This window comes from Ammospiza nelsoni, chromosome 10 (assembly GCF_027579445.1).
Source record: "Ammospiza nelsoni isolate bAmmNel1 chromosome 10, bAmmNel1.pri, whole genome shotgun sequence".
Taxonomy (NCBI): Eukaryota; Metazoa; Chordata; class Aves; order Passeriformes; family Passerellidae; genus Ammospiza; species Ammospiza nelsoni.
In genome coordinates, this window is record NC_080642.1 from 1,955,692 (window position 1) to 1,979,582 (window position 23,891).

Below are 23,891 nucleotides of genomic sequence, written 5' to 3' on the forward strand. Positions count from 1 at the left end.
CCAATTCTCAGAGCGGAATCAAATTTAATGTGTTTATTTTAAACTTTTATTCTAACTTTTTAAGTACCAATTCTCAGAGCGGAATCAAATTTAATGTGTTTCTTCTAAATTTTTATTCCAAATTTTAAAGCACCAATTGGCAAAGTGGAATCAAATTTAATGCGCCTATTCTGAATTTTTTATTCTAAATTTTTAAGCACCAATTGGCAAAGCGCAATCAAATTTAATGTGTTTATTCTGAATTTTTATTTTAAATGTTACAGCACCATGCAGCAGAGTGGAATCAAAATGAATATGTTTACTCTAGATTTTGAATCACTAAGTGGCAAAGTGATATAAAATTTCATGTGTTGAAATTTTTATTCTAAATTTTAAAGCACCAATTGGTAAAGTGGAATCAAATTTAATGTGTTTCTTCTGAATTTTTTATTTTAAAATTTTTATTCTAAATTTTTAAGCAGAGCAGAATCAAATTTAATGTTTTTATTCTAAATTTTAAAGCACAAAGTGGCAAAACGGAATCAAATTCAATGTGTTTATTCTAAATTTTTAATCCTAAATTTTAAAGCACCACGTGACAGAGCGGAATAAAATTTAATGTGTTTATCCTGAATTGTTATTCTAAATTTTAAAGCACCATATGGCAAAGTAAAATCAAGTTTAATATGTTTATTCTAAATTGTAAAGCACAAAATCACAGAGTGGAACCAGATTTAATGTGTTTATTCTAAATATTAAAACACAAAGTGACAGACTGGAATCAAATTTAATGTACTTATAATAAAATTTTATTCCAAATTTTTATTCTAAATTTTCAAGTACCAATTGGTAAAGTGGAATCAAATTTCATGTGTTTATTCTGAATTTTTTATTCTAAATTTTTATTCTAAATTTGAAAGCACAAAGTGGCAAAGTAAAATCAAATTAAATGAGTTTATTCTGAATTTTTTATTCTAAATTTTTATTCTAAATTTGAAAGCACAAAGTGGCAAAGTAAAATCAAATTAAATGAGTTTATTCTGAATTTTTTATTATAAATTTTTATTCTAAATTTGAAAGCACCAATTGGCAAAGCAGAATCAAATTAAATTAGTTTATTCCGAATTTTTATACTAAATTTTTAAGCACCAATTAGTAAAGCAGAATCAAATTTAATGTGTTTATTCTAAATTTTAAAGCGCAAAATGACAGACTGGAATCAAATTTAATGTGTTTCTTCCGAATTTTTTATTTTGAATTTTTATTCTAAATTTTAAAGCACCTTATGGCAGAGTGGACTCAAATTTAATGTGTTTACTCTCGATTTTAAATCACCAAGTGGCAAATCGATATAGAATTTAATGTGTTTATTCTAAATTTTAAAGCACAAACTGGCAGAGTGGAATCAAATTTAATGTGTTTATTTTGAATTTTTATTCTAAATTTTAAAGCATCAAGTGGCAGAGTGGAATCAACGCTTTTATTCTAAATTTTTATTCTAAATTTCAAAGCAGTGTGTGGCAGAGCAGAATCAAATTTACGTGTTTTTGTTTTTACATTTTAAAGCACAGGTGGAATCCCTCCCGCTGCCCTTGGTGCACCCCCAGCCCATAAATACTGACACGCACAAACCCAGGGAATTAATTTTAATTAATTAATTAAAATCCCTTTAATTCCCTGCTCGGGCCCAGCAGAGGGCAGGGTTGGGCTGGACTTGGGGCCGGTGTAAAGCCGGAGTAACCTCGGAGTAACCTCGGAGTAACCTCGGAGTAACCTCTGGGAGCAGCCCAGGCTCAATCTGGATTTCCAGCACCCCCCATCCCCGGGAGCATCCCCTGGCACAGGGAATGGAAATTCCCTTTTCTGGCACAGTTTAATTTGGGTTTTCCACTTTTTGAGCAAGAACCCAGAAAAATAAATGCTAATAAACTGCTTTATTCCTGTATTAAAGTTGGTTTATTTTTAATGCCGTTCCTGGCGTTGAAACACCCAAACAAATTTTAATGAATTGTGTTATAATTTTAATGAATTCTGTTATAATTTTAATGAACTGTGTTACAATTTTAATGAATTGTGTTATAATTTTAATGAACGGTGTTATAAATGAGCTCAGTGGAAATGGCTCCACCAGAGGCAAAGCCTTGGGAATGCTGCTCATCCCAGGGCTGGGAGGGACCAGAATTCTCCTCTGCTCTGGGTTTTTTTTTTGATATTTCATTTTCCAAATAGATTAAATCAGAGATTAAATTGCAATCTCAAACATCCCTGGGGTCGTGTCCCACGTTCCTGCACTGATCCCCTGTGGCACCAGGGAATTCCTCCTGGAAAACCAAAGCAACTGTCCACACAAGCACAGGGCAATTAATTAACTCATTATTAAGGAACATTACATTTAAAGAGCTGTTTTTCCCCCAGAAAGGTCAGAAGGCACATTGTACATTGGTTATTTTATCTCAAATTCAGGAATTTGTGTTTAATTTTCCTAAATTCCAATTTTCCTTAATTTTCCCTAAATTTTCCTTTAGACCACCCTGTGCAATATTAGAATTGCGGTTGGATTTATTAAATATTTAGAATTGTGGTTGGATTTATTAAATATTTAGAATTGTGCTTGGATTTATTAATTCCAAGTTATTTGCAGGTGCCCCTCCCCCCAGCAAATGAGTGCAGTTCCTCTGGATTTATCAATTATTTATCAATTATTCCATCAGAGATTGGAGAAGTCACAGGACAATTTCCCAAGTGAACACACCAAGCCAACAATTTCTGTGTATCCTGAACTGGCACAGACTGAAATGCAGGAAATTCCACCAAAACTTAAATAAAACCTTTATTTTTCTGGTCAAACAGGGCGCCCTGAGAGGCTGTGGAGTCACCAAATTTCCCATATTTGATATGGAAATACCAAATCCCAGCTGGGTTATCCCACCCTGAATTTTTGCTCTGACAACCACACGCACACCCCCAAAATTAAAAATATCAGCAATAATGACAGTAAAGGAATTATTCGTGCAGCAAAAAGCACCAGCATCTAAATTGCACACGCACAAACCCTGAATGTTAATTAGAAAGTCAATCATTGCCTCTTTTAGGAGAAAAACGAGGATTGGTGGGGAAACGAGGCCCAGAGCAGGTGTTTGACACAATTCCTGTCAGCAATGCCAAGCAGGGGGATGGAGCCCCAAAAGTGGGAGAGGCTCAGGCTCAGAAATTGTGACCAACACCACGAGGAAAGGACATCAATGCCTGATATTCAAATTCAATTTCTGAATTTACCAAAGGGCACCATTCAGTTAAAGGCACAAAGCAAAACAGGTGCGATTGAAGTGCTAAAAATAAAAAATAAATTAGGGATGTCAAGATTTCACCTGATTTTGATGCTAATTGGGTGGAACTATTAGCAGAGATGAGCTGAATATGAAATGAAGGTCTGTAAAAAAAACGTACTGAAAAGACTTGGCCATTACCAGGTAACAATGCAGAAAAACCCAGAAAAACCCAAATTACCATTTATTTCCTAAATTTTGTGAGCAGGGATTGCATTGCAAGGCCAGACAGGAATATTTCACCCAAGCAGGATTAAATGAAACATTTCTTATATCCCTGTAATCAATTCTAAGCAAAAGGGATCATTTTTTATATTGGCACAAACAGGCAGAAAGGAGAGGAAAAGCAATAACCCTAAAAATAATGGTCAGAGCGCCATAAACCCTCTGCATTTACACAGGTGCTGAACTGCTCATTTTGATACAGCAAAATGCTGCATTTTGGGTTTTACTGAGCTCATCAAGTTAACACTGAAGGTAAAATAAAAAAAAAAAAAGGGAGGTTTGCAAAAATGACTCAACTCGAAATGACATTTCCAACTCTGCAACCCTGCACCAGCGCAGCCCCTGAACTGAAAGCTTTTATTAGGAATTAAAATGCCTTAAAACTACTCCAAGGGATTTCCACAGGTGGCTCTGTGCAGAAGCTTTTCCAGAGAGCAGGGGATTTTTAGAGTGAAAAACCAGTTTTACCAGAAGCCTTTCATTCTGCTCCTGTAGTTGAGGGAAAAAATGTATTTATAGCCTATTAGAGTCAATTAAAGAGCAAGAAGCATTCATCTTTCTGGGCCATTGTTCTCTCCCTCCCAGCACTCAGGGAGAGCAGTGGAATATTTTATTTTAGCCTAAATGGTCTCTCCTGATTTAGAGACTCCACTTTGTGCCAAGCAGAAACCAAGAACTGGGAAGATTCAGTCTGGGTGAGTTACACAGGAGCCAAAAAATTAAAAGAAAAATCAGTTTTCAGCCGCTTGAATGTCTCACCAGCTGCTCCCAAACCTGTCTCCCACCCTTCCCAGCACCTTTAAATGGAATATTGCTGTGATTCCATCCAGCACAACCCCAAAGCTCAGCAAGCAGCAAACACACAGAAACTTCAAATAGCAGCAGAGTGTCAATGTAGAAAATATTCTCATTTTGCCTTCCCCAGCCAGGAATCCCCTGAGGGGAGCAGGAGAGCTCCTGGAGCAGGAGATGTTGTTCCTTGGGGCCCTGCTAAGGCTTTTCCTACACCAGATAAATCCAATTTGGGAACAACCCTTAAATTTCCATTGAAGTCTGACCTTAAAAAGTTGTCTGTTAAGAAATCCCATGAATAATTGGCCTGGTGTTCCACCCAGAGCTGTGAGGAGATGAGATGAGATGAGATGAGATAAAACCTTTTGGTTTTTCTTCTCTTTTTCCAGAGAAATCCAGGGATGGAGACACCACTGGGACCCAACCCTGTCCTTCCACACCTGGGACAAACCCTGCACCCAAGGGGTTAACAGGGGAAAGCTGCAATCCCTCTTTTCCTTCAGGAATTAAAATTTCTGCAGATTCAATGAGCCCTGGTTCAATGTAATTATGGTTATTTTCTGAGCTCCCGCCCTCCTCCCTTTGGGTCTGAAAAATCCACTGTATTGACCTGAATAATGAGCTGGAGGCAGCCAGGACAGCTGGAACCAGGAGCAAGGAAGCCAACAAGATGGAAAAATGATAAATTCTGTTCTCTCTGTGCCCAGCACGGACAGGTATGATCCATGAAATCCCAATTATTTCCCATTTCCCAGTCAGGAAAACACTAGCACAAGCCACATTCCTGGTTTTGTGAAACTAATCCAGAATAAAGCAAACTAATCCAGAATAAAGCAAACTTTTGTGTCCTCTCCTGGAACAGCAGGCTGCCAGGAAAGGAGATTTTGGGGATCATGTGGGTGATAAGCAGCTGAAACACGAGATTGTGGCAGCGCTCAGTGCTTAAAAAGGCTCCTGGAATCCCAAGTGTATAAACAGTGGGGTAATAATGATTGATTGGGGGAACTAATTTGGGAATTGTCCATGGAAAACCCTGCTTGTTATACCTGGAATCTGAGAATCCAGAGAGTTTAAGAAAACAATAAAAAATGGGGGAAATTACAATGAAAAAGGTAGTAAAAAAGGGTAGAAGATAGAGAGTATCTGAGGGTTTAAGAAAACAATAAAAAAGGTAGAAAAAAGAGAGTATCTGAGGGTTTAAGAAAACAATAATAAAAAAAAAGGGAAATTACAATAAAAAAAGGGGGAACCCAATAGAAAAAGGGGGGAAAAAGTTGTTTTTTTTTCCAGAGAAGTAAATTTTCCCTCTGGTGAGCTGACAGAGGTGAGGATGTGAAGGCTCTGAGATGCTTTGCTTGTAGTGCCACAGCTCCTTTTCCTAAAAACAGGAGGAATCAGAAAAGTTTCAGGGACATCAGTGACCAAGACAAAAAAGAATAACCAGATCAGGATCTCAGGATCCCACCCTGCTGCAGAGTGGCTGCCCCGGAATTCAGCTGCAGCAGGACCCAGAAACTGCATTAAATAAAACACCTCCTTCAGGAGGAACAGACAAACCTCCCAGAGTGGACAGAATTGATGTCACACACTAATTATATAAAGCGCTTAATTAAATGGCAGAGGCTCAAAGACAGGGACTTCATTAAATGGAACAGCAGCCAATTCCAATCCATAAATAGTTTCCAAGGCCTGCTCCTTTTCTGGAGGCATTTCACAACACAAACTCCGAGAGCTGCACCCCTGAGAGCAGGAGGGACATAAATCAGGCCCAGTAAGGACAAACAGCAGTGCCTGGATGTTATCCCTGCTTCCCTCTACAAATGTATATTTAAAGGATTAAAAAAGGATTTTTGGGATCAGAACATCTCTGGTTATTGAGCCCAAAGGCAGGTGGGGAGCAGGGAATGGTCTGGAGGTGGTTTTGTTCTTATTCCTCAAGTTCATGAGGAGATCATTGCAAAAGATGGGAAAACAACGAGGGAGGAGGCAGATGTAGGAGAAAAGGAGGGAGATAAATACTGATGGAAGGGAGAACAGAGAGTGTGATGCCCTGGAGCAGAGGCTGGGCAGAGTCCCAGAATAAAGCAGTGATTTATCCAAAGGATCTCCTCCATGGATCCACCTTGGGCAGCACCAGAGCCCAGCCAGGGCTGCACCCAAGATGAACCAAAATGGCCCCAAAATGCACGAGCGCTGCCGGGGTCTCTCCCTGGGATCAGCTCTGCTCCATTTGCACCTTGCAGTTCATTGTCCCATTGCAGCTTTAGCCCAGGCAATCCCACCCTGCTTGTTTTTCTCTCTCCAGCCCACGGGGTTTGTGCTCCTGGGCTGAGATTTGGGTCATTTGTCCTTGGTGCCCAGCTGGAGCAGGAATTGTTTTGTCTCCCTGCTCTGTGCACACAGCTCACCATCCCCTCATGTGAAACCCAGACCCACACACTAAAGCAGCACAGAACCTGAAACATATGAAAACTAAAGCCTGAGGCACCAAGTAAAATGGAAGTCAGAAAAAAGAAAGATAAAACCAAATGTGCTCAAAGAACACCTGGAGGTGGCACTCAGTGCCCTGGGCTGGTGACAAGGTGGGGATCAGGCCAAGGCTGGACTCGATGGTCTTGGAAATCTTCTCCAACCCCAGTGATTCCATGCCAGGGAAATCCTTCCAAAAGACTGGAAATCTTTTCATTTAAATGGTCATTTAAAGCAAATTTTCCTGAAACACAGTTTAATTAAATAAGACCATACACAGTCATCGTGTTTCTGCAGCTCGTTAGGATTGTTAATTGCACTTATTATCAAAGCAGAAGGTCAAGGAGGTTCCCAGCTATTTTCATCTCTGAATGGATGGAGAAGGGGAGGCTGAGCAAGGAATTATGCAGCTGAGAGGGGAAAGGGGAATAAACAGTGCCTGCCACGAGCTGGGACCTCCAGCACCGACCCTCTGGGTGACACCAGAGTGTTGCAGCCATAACTGAGCAGATTTTATATCTTTTATTATATATTTTATTATATCTTTTTTTTTTGTGTCTTTATTCCTGGCCAGGCTGCAGTGCACCCAGACAGGGCCATTCCAAGTGACAGCCATGACCAGGTTTCCTCCCATGGGGACAACACCAGTCCCTCTCCCAAGGGAGGCTGATTAAATGTCCAAGATGTTTCTTTCCCTTTACTGCTTCACTTTGCAATTTCCTCCTATTTTTAAGAGCAGCCCCAGCAGGGATTAAAGGTCCATGATAGCACACTATAAAAAACTTCAAAGCAGCAACTGGAAGTGATTCTGCTCCTGCATTAGAAGCTCCTTGAAAAAGCTCCTGCTCTGAAGAGATAACAGCACAGCTTTGATTTTAAGGCTTTTGTATTGCTTGGAGTGTTTGTATATTAAAGTGACACAGCCTGGAGTTTTCAGATTTCATGGCAAGCCTTGAGACAACAAAAATCAAATACCTTTTATCGGGAGCGTGGAGCGAAGCGACTCGCGCAACACAGCTTAATATTTTGGCAACATTCCCAAAAATATTCAACCTTTCACTTCCAGGAGTTTAAACAGAAATTTAAGCAAACCTGAGCCAAGGTTTCAGAAGAAAAACAAATCTGAAATTCAGAGAAAACCCAAGATATCCCAGGGGCTGGTTGGGTTTTCATGCCGTGGTGGTGAGCAAGTCCTAAGCCAGGTCTCTGAGGTGGAAGCTGGGGAGATCAAGTTCATTTCCCAGAAAAACAGCTGCTGGCAAATCAATGTTTTGCTGTCACTCAGGCATTGATTTATCATGTCCCAAAATCATTAATATTTCTCCCCAAAGTCTCTGGGCTCTTTGGTGCTGCTCCCCCACTTCATACCTCAGGATGGGGGAACTCTGTGGGGCTTTTTCCCCTACTGCCCATTATTCCACCTGGATCATCTCCACAGAAATAATCCCACTCCACCAGATTTTCCACCATTTTCCAGAGAGTTTTTCCACATATTTTGCTGTCACTCAGACACTGATTTATCATTTCCCAAAATCATTAATATTTCCCCCCAGAGTCCCTGGACTCTTTGGGGCCTTGCTCTGTCCCTCACAGGCTGCTGCTCCCTCACTTCATCCCTCAGGATGGGGGAACTCTGTGGGGATTCTTCCTGCCCATTATTCCACCTGGATCATCTCCCCAGAACTAATCCTAGTCCACAGGTTTTCCATCATTTTCCAGACAGTTTTTCCATATTATTTTTCAGAAAATTCCCTAACAGTTGTCAAGGCAAGGATCATGGTGAGCCCCACTCCCAGCTGATGACTTCCCCATCTCTAAACTCCTGGACTCCAACCCAAACCAGGCAGCTCTGGGAACATCTCCAGATGAAGCAGTGGGAGCATCATTAAATCTCCTCTCCTCTCATCCTCCTATCCCCCAGAACTGCAGGATTACCCTCAGAGTGATGTATCCCAGGTGTTATCTCTGCCTGAGCTCTGTTTGCCACACCTGAGCACCAAACCATGTCTAAGCCTCCCAGCACATCACCCCCAGGTGCAGCTGCTTTTAAATCCACCTCCACAACCCCTTCCCTGCAGGCACTGCCTGATCCCAGCTGCTGGAATAAATAAATTTCAATAAGAAATCCAGATTTATTCCCAGCAACGCTTGGAGCAAGCAAACACTAAAGGGATGAACTGTGGTGAAACCAGAGAAGAGCAGAATGGAAAAAAAATAAAAATCTCAACAGCTCGAAGTGTCTCGACAGATCGGGGCAAAAAAATGTGAGAGAATAATTTTGGGCAGGAGAACGTGGAATTTCAACTTTCCACCCCAAAAAAAGTGGGTTTGTTTCCTGACGACCGACGGCGGGACACAAACAGGGAATGAGAAAACAACATCTGAATCGTTGAGGTTCAAAGAAATGCTGCCAACACTGAGCAAAAAAAGGGTAAAAACAGGATTTGGGAATCTTGTGGGTGTGCTAGAAACTCATCTAAATGGAGACAAATAAAATACCAGCAGGAAATGTTGAGGGGGGGGGAAAACCTGGTGTGTAGAAGAGTGAGAAACTTATTTTGGAGCCAACGGGATGGTACGGCCAAATAATGGCATTTCTGAGGGAGAGAGTCTGGGAGAAGGAAAGGGACAAAAGGGAAGGCTGAGCAGCAAGGAGCTTGCTAAAGGAAAGGGAATTTTGGGCGGTTTAAGGAAAGTTAAAGGAAAGGGACATTTGGGAGATTTAAGGAAAGTTAAAGAAAAGGGAATTTTGGGAGATTTAAGGGAAGTCACAGGAAAGGGAATTTTGGGAGAGCAAGGAAAGGGAATTTTGGGAGACACCTTTAAGGATGAGCTTTGCTAAGAGGCCAAAAGAAAGGAGAGGTGCTAAACATGAAAACCTCCCAAGCCTCATCCATGGCCCTTCAGGAGTGTCCAAATCCCCAGGAAAAGCCTGGAGCTGATCCCTGCCCAGGAGTTTGTGCCAGCTCAAAACCAGATTATTTTCCCTTGCTTGGCCTTCTTGGCTATTTTAATTCCACCTCATTTTAGGGAGCAGAAAATCCCCTGCAAAACAAACACTGAGATTTGAGCCTCACCTTAAGGAGCTGCTGATTCTCCTGTACCAACCCAAAAATATCCTGGGAGCAAATGAATGTGCTGCTCTGGGAGGCGAAAATCCTGCTTTAAAGGAAACATTTAATTTCATTTCCCACCTAAGAGGCTCCACCAGAACAAAACACACCAGCAAAAAAGCCCATGAAAATTGAATCAGGGCTATTTCTGAGCTCCTTATCCCAATTTTGGGGCCCATAAACTCCCTTTCCCCCACACGTGGCTGCAGTATTTTCATCGAGTGGATTTTAGTGAAGTGGGAAATCAAATTTGCAAGAGCAACGACTGCAGGAAATCATGATAAAATGCTTGATGCTTCCTGACACTTAAAATAATATTCTAATCTGGTTTTCTAAAGCTCTGCAATAAACTCTGCTGCTGGGAAATCAGGTGGAAATCAGAGGGTGAATGAATCCAAACACAAAATTATGCAATGAATGTTTTCATTGGATACAATTAGGGCATATTATACTTTTAAAGACCTGCAGATGAAACTACCTGAAAAATGAAATATTTGATCCCAGCAATGAAATTAAGAAATGAAAAAGGAGTTTCTCAGGGTTTTATGGCTAAAAAACTGTTTCACTAGGGATGTTTCCTCACTCCCATCCATACCCAGATTTTCTGGAGAGCTGCTGGGGAACCATCCTGGAGTTTTTTCCATGGAGGTTATTTTGGTCACCATTCCCCTTTCACATGCACACGAGGAGCTACAGGCTATTTTTTGGTAGCAGAATGATCTTTATCCTGCTATTTTTACTTCTCATTGCTGTGCTTTTGCCCTTGGCCTCTCTGCACAGCTCTCCCACTCCCATTCCTCCCCCAGTCCGAGTCGTTTCCATCCTTTCTTACAGAACCTCCTTTTATTCTCCTTAAAAGTCCTTAAAAACTTTAAATTTAAGGCCTCAACTTTCCAGCAGAGCCCAAACACTGTTACCCAAACTCTGGTTCTCACTGTGCTATTTTTGCACCATGAATTTTGAATATTAAAGTGTATTTGGTAGATTTTGGGGCTTTATGATCTGCTGAGTATTATTTGGCTTGATGATCTGGAAGGTTTTTTCCAACCTAAATGATTCTGTAGTTCTTTAATATATTAAATAAACAGAGAATAAATAAAACAGTGAAACTCAGCTGGGTCTAAAAACCAAACTCTGAGCACTCCAGACTTAGAGAGTATGACTGAGATGGAATAAAACTCCTTAAAATCTTTTTAAATTGTACTTTATGTGCACCAGGAGCATGTGCTTGAGAGAAAATGCTTTTTCCTGCTGATTCCTGTGGTTTTCCCTTTAGTCTTTCTCAGCTCACAGGAATTATTTAAAATAAAATACATAACTACAGGGTCAAGCAAAAAAGCTGTTAAAATGTTTTCATAGGTAGGTGGCCAAGAAATAATCAGATTTTCTCTTAGAAACCGAGCTAGGAACCCACTCAAACAACAACTCTTGGTGATTTAGCCTCGTGGTATTTTACAGTGAAATCAATTACGAGAAAAATCTGTTTTTCTCTTACCAAATATTGCCCAAAATAACCTGCAGCTCGCTCCTTTCTGCAAGGACTAACAGGCATTTAGCTTTGAAAGGCATCTAATAAATAAAATCATTTCCATGCAATTTGTCTGAGTATTGACACGGAAAATGCCACGAGCTGGAAATCCCACAGGGAACTGGGGATCAATCCCACAGGGAATTTGGGATCAATCCCATGGGGAATTTGGGATAAATTCCACTGGGAATGGGGATCAATCCCACTGGGAATTTGGGCTAAATGCCTCCAGGAACTGGGGATAAATCCCATAGGGAATTTGGATCAATCCCACAGGGAATTTGGGATAAATTCCACTGGGAATTGGGGATAAATCCCACTGGGAATTTGGGCTAAATGCCTCCAGGAATTGGGGATAAATCCCATAGGGAATTTGGATCAATCCCACTGGGAATTTGGGATCAATCCCACAGAGAATTTGCAATAAATCCCACTGGGAATTGAGGATTGATCCTACAGAGATATTGGGATAAATCCCACTGAGAATTGGGGACGAATCCCACTGGGAATTTGGGATAAATGCCACAGGGAATTCAGGATAATTCCGCTTTTCACGTTTGACTGTTTCCAACTCGAGGTGTTTTGCATAAAAAAAGACACCAGGTTTGGAATTTTTAATCAAACACCAAATGGTGGACCCAGAAAGGAGGGAAGCAGAAGCTTTCCCTCAATATTTCCATTCCTTTTTTTGGAACCTTCTTGTGGTTTTGGGTCATGAACAACTGCAGCAATCCCGGGGGGAAAACCAGGGGATGCAAATCCTGAAGTTTCTGCTTTGTGGGGCACTGGGAGAGGGAAGGAGAGAGGTTTTTCCCCAGTTTCCATCACTGGAATATATAAAATATATATTTAGAAATAAATAAAATATAGAAAAAATTAAATTACATACTATTCAATATATAAAACATATAATAAATATATAATGAATTACATATTATAGGTAATATATTAAAGATAATATAGTGCATATATTTTATAACATATTTTATCTATATAATATATTCTATAATTTATAATATCTAACTAATATGCATAATACATAATATATATTGTGTATATAAATTAAAGAAACATAAATCTACCAAATGTGCTGACAGCTGGAAATCTGACCAGTTGAAATCTGCATTAATACCCAGAGGAATTCACCCCCATGGGAGCTTTGTGACACCAATTATTCCTTTGCAAGAAACCAACAAAAAACCTAAAAAGTCCTTTAGCCAAGGAATAGCTAAGCAGGAAAAAAAAATCACAATATTCCCATTTGCAAGCCTAAATCTCTGCAAGGCACAATCTCTGAGCAAAACCCTCTATTTTGTACCTCAGGCGTAAATAAAATACAGTTTGCGCTGATCCCAGTGCCTTTTCTGGCTGGAATAAATACTTCAAAGCATTATTTTGGGTTTAAAAATAGAATGTTTTGGCCTGCCTGAAGTCTGGGTGGCACCACTGGATGTGGCAGGGTAAAACTTGGACTTTTATTTCTGGCTGGCCTCGTTCTGCAGGATTAAAGAGCTCCACCAGGCCACAGAAAGACAAAACCAAGGGCATGGAGCATTTAAATCAGGTTGCATGGAGGTTTCCTGGGGAAAAAATGGAGTGGCCATGATTCAAAAGTTCCTTGGAAGTGAAGGAAAATGGAAGGAAGCTCCAGAGCAATGGTGTGAACAGAACAGGGTATCTGACAGATTCCTAAACCTCAATAAATAGAGGAAAAAAATTCTCATTTTCCTGTACAGAACATGATGTGCTATGGATGTAATTTATGTACATAATTTCTATATAATTTCTAAATAAAGTTCTTGGAGCATCCCATTCCTGGTGGTATCCCATGCCACGGATCAGTGTAATCATTATTGGCAGCATAATTTAATTAATTTTTCACCACTGCCTGTACATAGACATAGAACTGAAGGAAAAGCCAGCCTACCTTAACCATAACTCATAAATCAAATTAAAATCCATTTTACTGAAACCACTGAGAGAGAAAATGCTTTATAAATAGATGAGAAACCTTGAATTCACAGATCTTTTAGCAAGGAAACAACACGAAATATTAACAATTCCAACATCCCAGCCAGGGCTTTGTTTGCAGGTTTATTTTGGGGGAAATTTTGCCAAGGTCCCTCTTTGATGTGGCCCTTCCAGGTTTATTTTAGGAGGCATTTTTGGAATCAGTGTCAACACACGAGCGAACAGGATGTTTGTGAATTCTGCATTGGAAAATGGAATTATTCTGTCCTGATGTGCAAACCACAGGCTTTGCCTGGAAGCTGCCAGCATAAAAACTGGGATAACATTTAGGACATGGAAATCCTGGTCCAGAACCCAGCCTGGGGCAGATTTTCACATCCCACTCCCATCAACATCCACCAAACACCCAGAGACAGGAGGGGACCTTGGGCAGCAGAGCCTGGACACATCAAACAGAGGAATGTTGCTGGAAAATTGGAAAAATGAGTGGAAAATTATTAAAAACCAAGAATTGTTAAAATGCAGGTGGTTTGGGAGGAGAAGGGACACGGAAAACCAGGAATGTGACCTGATAAAACACAAGGGAAGCCCCACGGCCACACTTCCGTCCCAAAAATGCTCCTTGGCCATGCAGCTCTCCCACACAGATGCCAGACAAACCTGATTTAACAGCAATTATCCTCCTCAGGGACAGCCCTGCTCCTTCCCACCACGTTCCCACGGCACTGACATTACACCCCAAAAATAAAGGATTGCCCTTGGATGGGCTGAATTCCCTGTCAGTAATCCCCCAGTGCCACCTCTGCTGCTCTCATCCATCAGCAGCCCACAAAGGGTTTTTCCCAGCTTTGTTTCTTTTGCCACTAAATCCCAACATCCCCTCATTTTCCAGGCAGAGGCTTTTAGGAAGAGCCCTCCTAATTCTGTATTTATCCACCAGCAGATTTGTGCCATGAAAGATTTCATTATCCCCACTTGGTGTGGGGCTGTGCAAGCACATCTCCAAAGGGTGCTGAGGCTGGGCTGAAATTTGGGATGGCTCCAAGGTGCTCCTATGAGTCAATCCCAAAATCCAGAGCTTTGTTGTGGCTTTTAATGAACTGTGTTGTGCCTTGATTGCATTGCATGTCCCACATTGCCAATCCACGGCACGAGGTGAAAGGGACGGGGAGGAAAATCAAATTTAGTGAAAGGTATTGACAGAATTCCTTTCTTTTTCCTTTGGGTTTGGGAGGGGATGTGGAGAAGCAGAACAGCGACTTTGCCCAAAGCACCTGAGTGAGGAGGAGTGCAGCTCAGTCCTGTGAGGCTGAGGAAATGTTCTTTACTGAGGGAAAAGAACAAATCACACAATTCCTTCATGGAATTCAGTGGGAAACAGGAGAGCTAGGCAGAGAGAGTCACCCAGCTGTGATCTGCTCAGAGTGTGATCCCTGCATGGAACATCCCTCTGGATAAATGCGTTTTTATCCTATTTCAAGGAGAAATGAGAGAAGGAGAGATCACTCCTTCATGAAGAACAAGAACTGCAAAATCCAAATATAAACCAAAACTCCTGTAGGCCACAGTGACACAAGAATTGTCGAGTTTCTCCTAAATGAAGAACCTGAGATGAGAGATCTTGATCAATCTGTGCAGAGATACCTGAGGAAGAGACCAGCAGGTGATAAGGGAGTTCTGTGCCCAGCTGGCAGCATTTCAGGGCAGTGACACTGGTACCCTTTAAAGAAGTGCTGACAGCTGGAAAACAAAGCCCTGCACTTGGCAAAAAAAGAGATGAGGGGGAAAAAAACCCGGATAAAAGGAGAGGGAGTGATTTATGAGTAACAGAGGAGAAGGCATCTGGTGCAGTTGTGAAGGTCAGAACCTGGGAGAGCAGAAAGGGGCAGGGCCAGAGCTCAGAGCAGGAGAACGGGAACAGCAGCAGGGCAAGGACAGCCCAGGAACAGCAGGAAGGCAAAACTGGGCTGGGGACACACGGTCCCAGCCAGGGGGAAAAGGAGGCTGAAACCCGATGGTTTGCCCCAAACCTGGGCTCCTGCAGCTCTGCTGGAAGAATCCCGGAGTCACCAAGTGCTGTGGGGCCAAGGACCTCAAATGCCACCCCATTCCAGGGACAGGGACCCTGCCACTGTCCCAGGCTGCCCCAGCCCTGTCCAAGGAACTCTGGAGGTGACCTTAAATCCCGTTCCATGGAGATCCCATCCCATTCCTGCCACTGTCCCAGGCTGCTCCCAGCCCTGTCCAAGGATGAAACCCTAAATCCCATTCCATGGACAGGGACCCTGCCACTGTCCCAGGCTGCCCCCAGCCCTGTCCAAGGATGAAACCCTAAATCCCATTCCATGGACAGGGACCCTGCCACTGTCCCAGGCTGCTCCCAGCCCCGTCCAGGCTGGCCTGGGACATTTCCAGGGCCGGGGCAGCCACAGCTGCTCTGTGCCAGTCCCTCTCCAGCCTCACATTGAGTGATTTTTTCCTAATCCCACCTTTCCTTTTCCAGTTTAAAACCATCTCCCCGTCAGATGTGGAGCCTCCCTCCCACCAGGGCACGTGGGACCCCTGCCAGAGTTTAACAGGTTGGAAGATGAGCAGGAAATGATCCAATAACACTCCAGGAAATGACCAGGATGGGTCAAATCCATCAGAGAATCCTTAAATTTGGGGAGGATGTTCAAGGCCATGGAGTCCAGCTCACCACCACCATGGTCACCACATCCTCAATGCCACATCCCCTTTTTGGGACCCTCCACCATTAAAGCCCTTCATTGCCAGGCCCTCACAGCTCCCTGGAGAGGTTTGTTCCCCATTTCAGGTGAGCAGCTCCAGTTCCTGCCTGCTGATCTGACACCATTTTAGCTAATTCAGGTCAATAGGAAGGAATTGCCCTCCCAATAACTCTTAACTCAAACCCCTGCAGTGTGTGGGGACAAGCCACAGCATTAGTAATAATAAAGGCTAAATAGAAATAAAGAGGATAAAGAAACTCCTTTAAAAAGAAATGAATGAGTGTAAGTAACTACCTCCACACTTCTAAATTGTTATTCATGAGCAGCTTTTCACAGCTTATTCAAATTCACATATTGTCCCTGCAGTAGATGCAGCATTAGAAAAATAATTACAGAACATGACAAATGAAGTAAATTGTACCCAAACTGTGGCTATAAAGCAAAAGAAGCTGTCTGCTCTGTGTTGGGTGTTTTGAGCTATTCTCAAGCAAGTTCAGAGGTTAATTCAATAAATATAATGGTGTTTGCCAGCTTTAGAACCTGTGCAACATCACCCTTCACCACCCCACATCTCCAGAGAGCAGGAAAACCCTGCTCCAAGCCCTTCTGGAAAAGACTGCAGCACTTAAAATTTAATGAGCAGGCTGCAGAAAATGGATACATTTGTACTAAAACCAAATTTGTGCTTCATTCTGAGTTCCTGGGCTCTGCTTAGGAGGTGGGAACCTTGAGGAGGAGGAGAAGTTTGGGGCTAAGGAGGCTCCTCGTGGTTGGTGATGATGATGGTGGTGGTGATGAATGTGACGGTGCTCACAGGGGTTCCAGGACAAGGGAAGAGATGAGAATCTCGACTCCATGCTTCAGAAGGCTGAGTTATTATTTTATGATATATATTATATTAAAAGAAAATTATATAATAAAACTATACTAAAAGAACAGAATAAAGGATTTCATCAGAAGGCTTGAAAGGAATAGAAAGGAATGATAATAAAATCTTGTGACTGACCAAAGAGTCCGAGCCAGCTGACTGTGATTGGCCATTAATCAGAAACAACCACATGAGCCCAATCCCAGATGCACCTGTTGCATCCCACAGCAGCAGATAACCATTGTTTGCATTTTGTTCCTGAGGCCTCCCAGCTTCTCAGGAGGAAAAATCCTAAGGAAAGGATTTTTCATGGAATATGTCCATGACAGATGATGATGATGAAGATCCCAGCTCTGGCCCACCCCAGGAATGCTGCACCAAAGAGCCATCCCACCCTCCCTGCTTGCAGCAGCCCCACAAGCTGCTGGCATTTAGGATTTAGAAGAAATTCAGGATTTCTTCTCCACTCCCTCAAAGATGGGTGATTACCAGAGGGAACCAGCAGCAGTGGGACTGGTGTTGACACGGATGCCAGTTTAGCTGCATGGAGCAGAGGGAACAGAATTAAATCTCTGGAATTAAGGAAAGCCAGACACAAAGTGCTTGGCTGGATTCATTTGTGGCTGCAGGCAAAGCTTGGTGCTGCTGGTGGCTCCCCTGTACAGCTGAAGGCTGAATCCCAGGAAAACAGGGAAATGAAATAAATGGTGATTTGGGAATGGCTGGTGGGAGATTCCTCCCAGCTCTGTCCCATCCCTGTCCTCAGGAGCTTCACCCCAGCACAGAGCCAAGATGAAATCACCACCGTGCATTTGAATTCAATCAGCTGGAAGGATCTTTTTCCTTCTCTTTATGCAAAATTAGCATCTTTCAAAAGAAAAAAAAAAACCCTACAAATGAAATCTAATAGTGTGAACAGCACAGAACGAGTGTGGGGGAAGTGTGGGACACACTGCAAAGAGCAGAAACTTAACTCCACTTTTAAATGTAGGGGATGGCAGCCTTGAGAACGCTAACTCTGCTTTTCTCATTCTTCAAACATTTAAAGCAAACATTAAAGGGCATTTTCCTACTCTCACTATAATTGTGAGCACCTTCACCTCTGCAGTGGCAGAGTTTACTGAGCACATAACATGCAATGCTTAAAAACCATTAATCAGGGGGGTTTTATTCCTGACAAAAGTGCCCAAATTGCTGCTGACGTGGGACTCACACACCAGGGTTTTCTCCCTGAATTTATAATGGCACAAACATTTTAGAAATAGATTCCAGAACCCAAGTGAAAACCTCAGCAGAGAACTAAGGATGCTGTAACAGAGTTAAGGTTTGAATTTCAGAGATAATTTTTGCTTCAGATGTGAATGCAAAGCCATCAGTCCAGAACTGAGCACTGTGGAAGAGATGAGCACCATTCCTAGATGTCAATAACAAATGAATAAACTACAAAGCCCTGGATTTCCTGGATTAAGGACAACAAGAACAACTTGCACCTTTTGCCACTGGAACCTGCTGCTTCTCCAGGGCTGCCTTTGCAATGCAATGTTTAAAAATCAGAGATTTTTCCCTCTCTAAAATCCCCCTGGGGATGGAGGAAGACAAAAGCATTAGGAGAGGTCTGGGTTGGTTCCAGGCATGGATCCATTGTAGCCACTTCTGTTGATGGCCCTTCCCTCTGCAGCCTGGAATTGCTGCTGCTCCAGGGATGACAAAACCAGCCCAGGTGAAGATGTTGGTTTGGGATTTCCTGCCAAAAACGTGGGATTTCTCCAGCTCTCCATCACAAGCACCCAGAGCAGCATTTGGGGACACAGATAAAATCTTTCTGACAGGAAGCTGATGATGCTCCCAGCATCCCTGACCACATTAATGCAATAAAATATCTCATTAAAGCTGCTTACACCTCACTGAGGGCAGCAGCGCTTGGAATATTGCAGGAATTACCTCCCTGTGAACAGCACAAACTCTAACAAACCCATTCTCTGTCTGTCTGTATTATAACACACACATAAATAATAAATCCAGCCTCTCTAGTGCCAGGCAAGTACTACACAAACACCTCCTTGCTTTACACACACTGCAACAAAATTCCTCTGCCCAAAGCTGTCGTCTCTTTGAACTCCAAAGGCAGCTGAGAGCAAAGCAAAACTGTTTAAAGATAAATGATGTGCAGCCCTTGCCAGGAGAGCTGGGAGGGAAATTATGCAGGGAAGTTCTCCCTCCTCCTGGCTGCTCTGGTGCTCCTGACACAGCGGTGGGGTGAAAAAGCAGAGGATTTGGTTTGGGAGCAGCAGTTGTGGAGTATTTTGGGGATTGATGTTCTGTCGCCCTTGGTGTCAATCTGAAGCCATCTCCTTTTTTCCATCCTCCTTTTCCCATCTCCTTTTTTCATCTCTTTTTTTCCATCTCCTTTTCCATCTCCTTTTTTCCATCTCCTTTTTCCATCTCCTTTTTCCCAGGTCCTTTTTCATCTCCTTTTTTCCATTTCCTTTTTTCCATTTCATTTTTTCCATCTCCTTTTTTCCAGCTCCCTTTTTCCATCTCATTTTTCCATCTTCTTTTTTCCATCTCCTTTTTCCCAGGTCCTTTTTCATCTCCTTTTTCCCATCTCTTTTTTTCCATCTCCTTTTTCCATCTCATTTTTCCATCTCCTTTTTTCCATCTCCTTTTTTCCATCTCCTTTTTTCCATCTCTTTTTTCCACCTCCTTTTTTCCATTTCCTTTTTTCCATCTCCTTTTTCCCATCTCCTTTTTTCCATCTCCCTTTTTCCCATCTGCCTTTTTCCCACCTTCCTTTTTCCCATCTCTTTTTTTCCATCTCCTTTTCCCATCTCCTTTTTCCATCTCGCTTTTTCCCATCTCCTTTTTCAATCTCCTTTTTTCCATCTCTTTTTCCCATCTCCTTTTTCCCATCTCCTTTATCCATCTCCCTTTTTCCCATCTCCCTTTTTCCCACCTTCCTTTTTCCATCTCGCTTTTTCCCATCTCCTTTTTCCATCTCCTTTTCCCATCTCCTTTTTGCCATCTCCTTTTTCAATCTCCTTTTTTCCATCTCCTTTTTCCATCCTCTTTTTCCCATCTCCTTTTCCCATCTCCTTTTTCCATCTCCTTTTTCCATCTCCTTTTTCCCATCTCCTTTTTTCATCCTCTTTTTCCCAGCTCCTTTTTCCAGCCTTGCCCTCCCAAGGTCTCCCTGGGCAGGTCCCAGCTTTAACCCAGGAAAAGCCATTAACACAAAATCTTCCCTCAGGAGCCCCCAAAAATAGGAATATATTTCTATTATTGCAGGAAATTCATCCTGCAGGGTCACTGAGCACCTTCATGTGATCTCCTCCAGCCTAATGGAGCAGCACCAAAGCATTTCCCTTTCTGCCTTCTCAGCTCCTCCAAGATAAATATTAATGGCCAAGCACGGAGGGAACACTCCAGTGACTCCTCTGCAGCCATTTCAGACTAAATAACCCTTTAAAGTGAGTTTTTTTCCACTTTAAATTTTTTTTCTCCCATATTTTCTAGGCTTTGCTTGGGTTTCTCCTCAGTGCCATTTAAAGGGTTGTACAGAATTGGGTTTGGGATTGGTGCAGCGCTGGCAAATGTGGGGAGTGCTGCTCTGAGGCAGAAAAATGCACTTTTTCCCTGAAAATTTTGATGAAAAATGAACTTTTTTCCTGAAAATTTTCCTGAAAAATGGAGTTTTTCTTCTTTGCTGGTAAGAAAGCTCCCTCTAAGGGGTGAATTTGCAAGGTGGATTTAATCTCTGAGTGTTCACCCTCCACCAGCAACCCCAGGCTCTGAGAAAAGGATGCTCAGAACCCAAAAACATTGGGCAGCACCATTTATCCTGTGTGAAAACACAGAGAAAACACAAACAACACACCCAGGGCCCAGCTCTGTTAAAAATCTCTTTGCAAACAGGACATTCCTGCTTTTTCCATGGGGATGTGTCCGTCCACCGGCAGTGCCTCCTGTGGAGCTGCTGTTTCATTTAAGGTTCTCTTTCTTTCCTCTAATGAGTAAAAAATTAATTAAGGAGCCCAAAGCCTCTTCCAATAATGCACAAACCACCCCTCAAGGCCCAGAGTTTGCTCCCTCCTTCCCTCCCTGAGCTCAGGGTGTTTTAACAGGGTATTTCTATATAAATATTTCTATATTTGAACAGGGTATTTTATATTTGAACAGGGTATTTTATATTTTAAGCAGGTTTTTAACAGGGTATTTCATATTTGAACAGGGTATTTTATATTTTAAGAGGGTTTTAACAGGCAATTTTATATTTTAACAGGGTATTTTAACTCCGTGCTCCCCAGCATGAAACAGAGTCCAAATCCCCAAATAAATATAAAATGAATAATCTGGAGTCTGCACATTCTAAAAATAGCTCTGGTGAACATTCTGCTATGAATAATTCCTTGGTTTAGGGAAGCTGAAGAGCCTTTCAAAGCTGAGACCACAGAGTCTGCACTTTGGACAGACACCGAGGGAGCTGGGGGAATTTCTGCCCGGAAAAAGCCAGGTCTGCATCGTTTTTCCTGGATGGTTTTGCTGCCAGATAATTTGTTTTTCAGGGTGATTTTCTGCCATTGATGCAACACTTGACACATCTGTGTTCCTGGGGATCCCAGGGGGTGCTTTCCACTCATAACTCACAGGGATTTCACACCTGCCAATGCAGAGCCTAAATCCAGGGAGAGAGGGAAAATCCTGGATCCAGGAGGGATGGGGGCATTGAGCTGCCAACAGCACATCCAAAATGGGTTTGTGTCCCCGAATGCCCAAAAACCAGCAGGGCAAACACATTATTTCAATAAACTCCAACCAAACCAGCCAGGAAAATACAAATTCCAGATGCAGACATTATCCCTTTGCAGTTGTATAAACACTAAAGAATTGTTTTGGGTCAAGATAGACAAAATATCTTTGAAAAACTGATTTAAAGAGGTTAGAAATAAGAATAATATTATTAATAATAGAATAAATTGGATTCAACAAGTTACTAGAATATATATTTATATATATATATATATATAATTAATATATATATAATAGAATAAATTTTATTCAGCAAGATAATATATAATATATAATATATAATATATAATATATAATATATAATATATAATATATAATATATAATATATAATATATAATATATAATATATAATATATAATATATAATATATAATATATAAGATAATATATAATATATATTATATATTATATATTATATTTAACATTATATATATATATAAAAACTATAAAATATTTGATTCAGCAAGTTAATTAACAAGGAATTTGTTTTCCTTGCATACGGATCATGGCAGTTTCTGAGGGTGAGGCTGGCAGGAAGGGTTAGAAATGTGCTGCCAGGCAGTGCCACCACCACTGATTTCGTCTTTCTTTGGGAAAAATAAGCCTTTTTAAACTGAAAATCTGCTGAATTTCTCACCTGATGAACTCAACTCACAGAAAAGTCAGGGTTTAAAAGTCAGGTTTAAATCACAGCTAATTACCCAAAGCTTCCTTCCCTCCCTCCCTGTGAAGGCAGGCAGGAAAAAGAGAATACTCATGGAATACCTATCTTTTAAAGCAGAATTTCTGGCTCAAAGCACACTCTATAAATAGTCTGAAAATTCTCCTGCAGTTCTGTGTCACCCAGGCACAGCGCCTGACCTGGGGACATCACTCCCTGCCACACCTGGACAGCCAAAAATCCCACACAGGAGTGCCCAGGGAATGCTGCTCTGGAGGGAGGGCAAAAAATAAACCAAAATTCAGGATTTTAGTGAAGAGAGAAATATCCAAGTGCCATCTCCAGCACTACTGAGCCTTCAGGAACTCGGGGAGCATTAATAAATCAGATTATTCAAATGAAAGAGAGGTGAGTGTTTCTATCACAGATGCACAAAAAGGACTTTAAACACTGCTGTGTTTGCCACAGCCCTTCCATAGGAACCGGCTCAAAAAGCCATTTTCTCCTAATTTCTTCTTTCCTGCTGAAAGCCACAATTATTCCACCAACCCCTCATGCTCTGCCCTGGCAGTTTGTAAATGAAAAGCTGAGTTGCTGTTCATTAGGGCTGGCTAATTAAAAGTGCTGCATTTATCAGGAAAAGTGCATGTTTTGCTCCCTCAACATCACTGGAACAGGCTCAGGGCTGTAACTTTGGCTGCTTCTGGAAGTTATTCACAGCAGCTCCTGTCAAACAACTTTTCAGCCGTTTAAAAGAATCTTAAATTCCTCTACAGCCATTAAAAAAAAAAATACCCCAAACAGTAAAACAACAACAAAACAAATAAATAAAACATTAAAAAAAAAAAAACCAAACACAAAAACTCTCGAAACAAAACAAACCACACGAACTTAAAGCTGCCTAGCGAAAATTGTGCTTGAACTTTACATTCGGTTGGAAGCGTGACCTGAAATAAATAAATAAATAAATAAATAAATAAATAAATAAATTTCTCTGCATTTCAGGCCCCAGAATTAAAGCAGTATATAATTTCCCAGCTCCCAGCAATATATAACTGGGACAGTGCTGGATAAATCAGGGGGAAGAAGGAAACCCACGATGCCGCGCAGGGCTTGGGATCCTTCGCGCAAAAATGGACTGCGAGTTTTTAAAACTTTTATTAGCTTTAAAACTCTTAGAAGTTTTCCAAGTGCTCAGACTGTCAGCTGCCCCGTTTTTGGGTGAGAAAAGGCCCAGGGGTTGCTGGGGAGGCTCCCAGGCATGTCTGAGCCCAGGGCAAACACAAACCCAGCCCAGGGAGACGCCGCAGCTCTGTTTGCTCACCTGGGCAGCTCCTGCAAGCACCACAAGCTGCTTCCAGGCCCGGAACGATTTTAAACTTTAAACACATCCAGCAGGGTGAAATGCTAAACCTGTAAATCAG

General features: G+C 41.8%; 1 protein-coding gene across 2 annotated transcripts in view; it reads right to left on the reverse strand.

The window, feature by feature from the left end:
• Positions 1-23,891, reverse strand: part of PPM1L (protein phosphatase, Mg2+/Mn2+ dependent 1L) — a 64,766-nt gene that overhangs the window by 14,261 nt on the left and 26,614 nt on the right. The window lies entirely within an intron of this gene.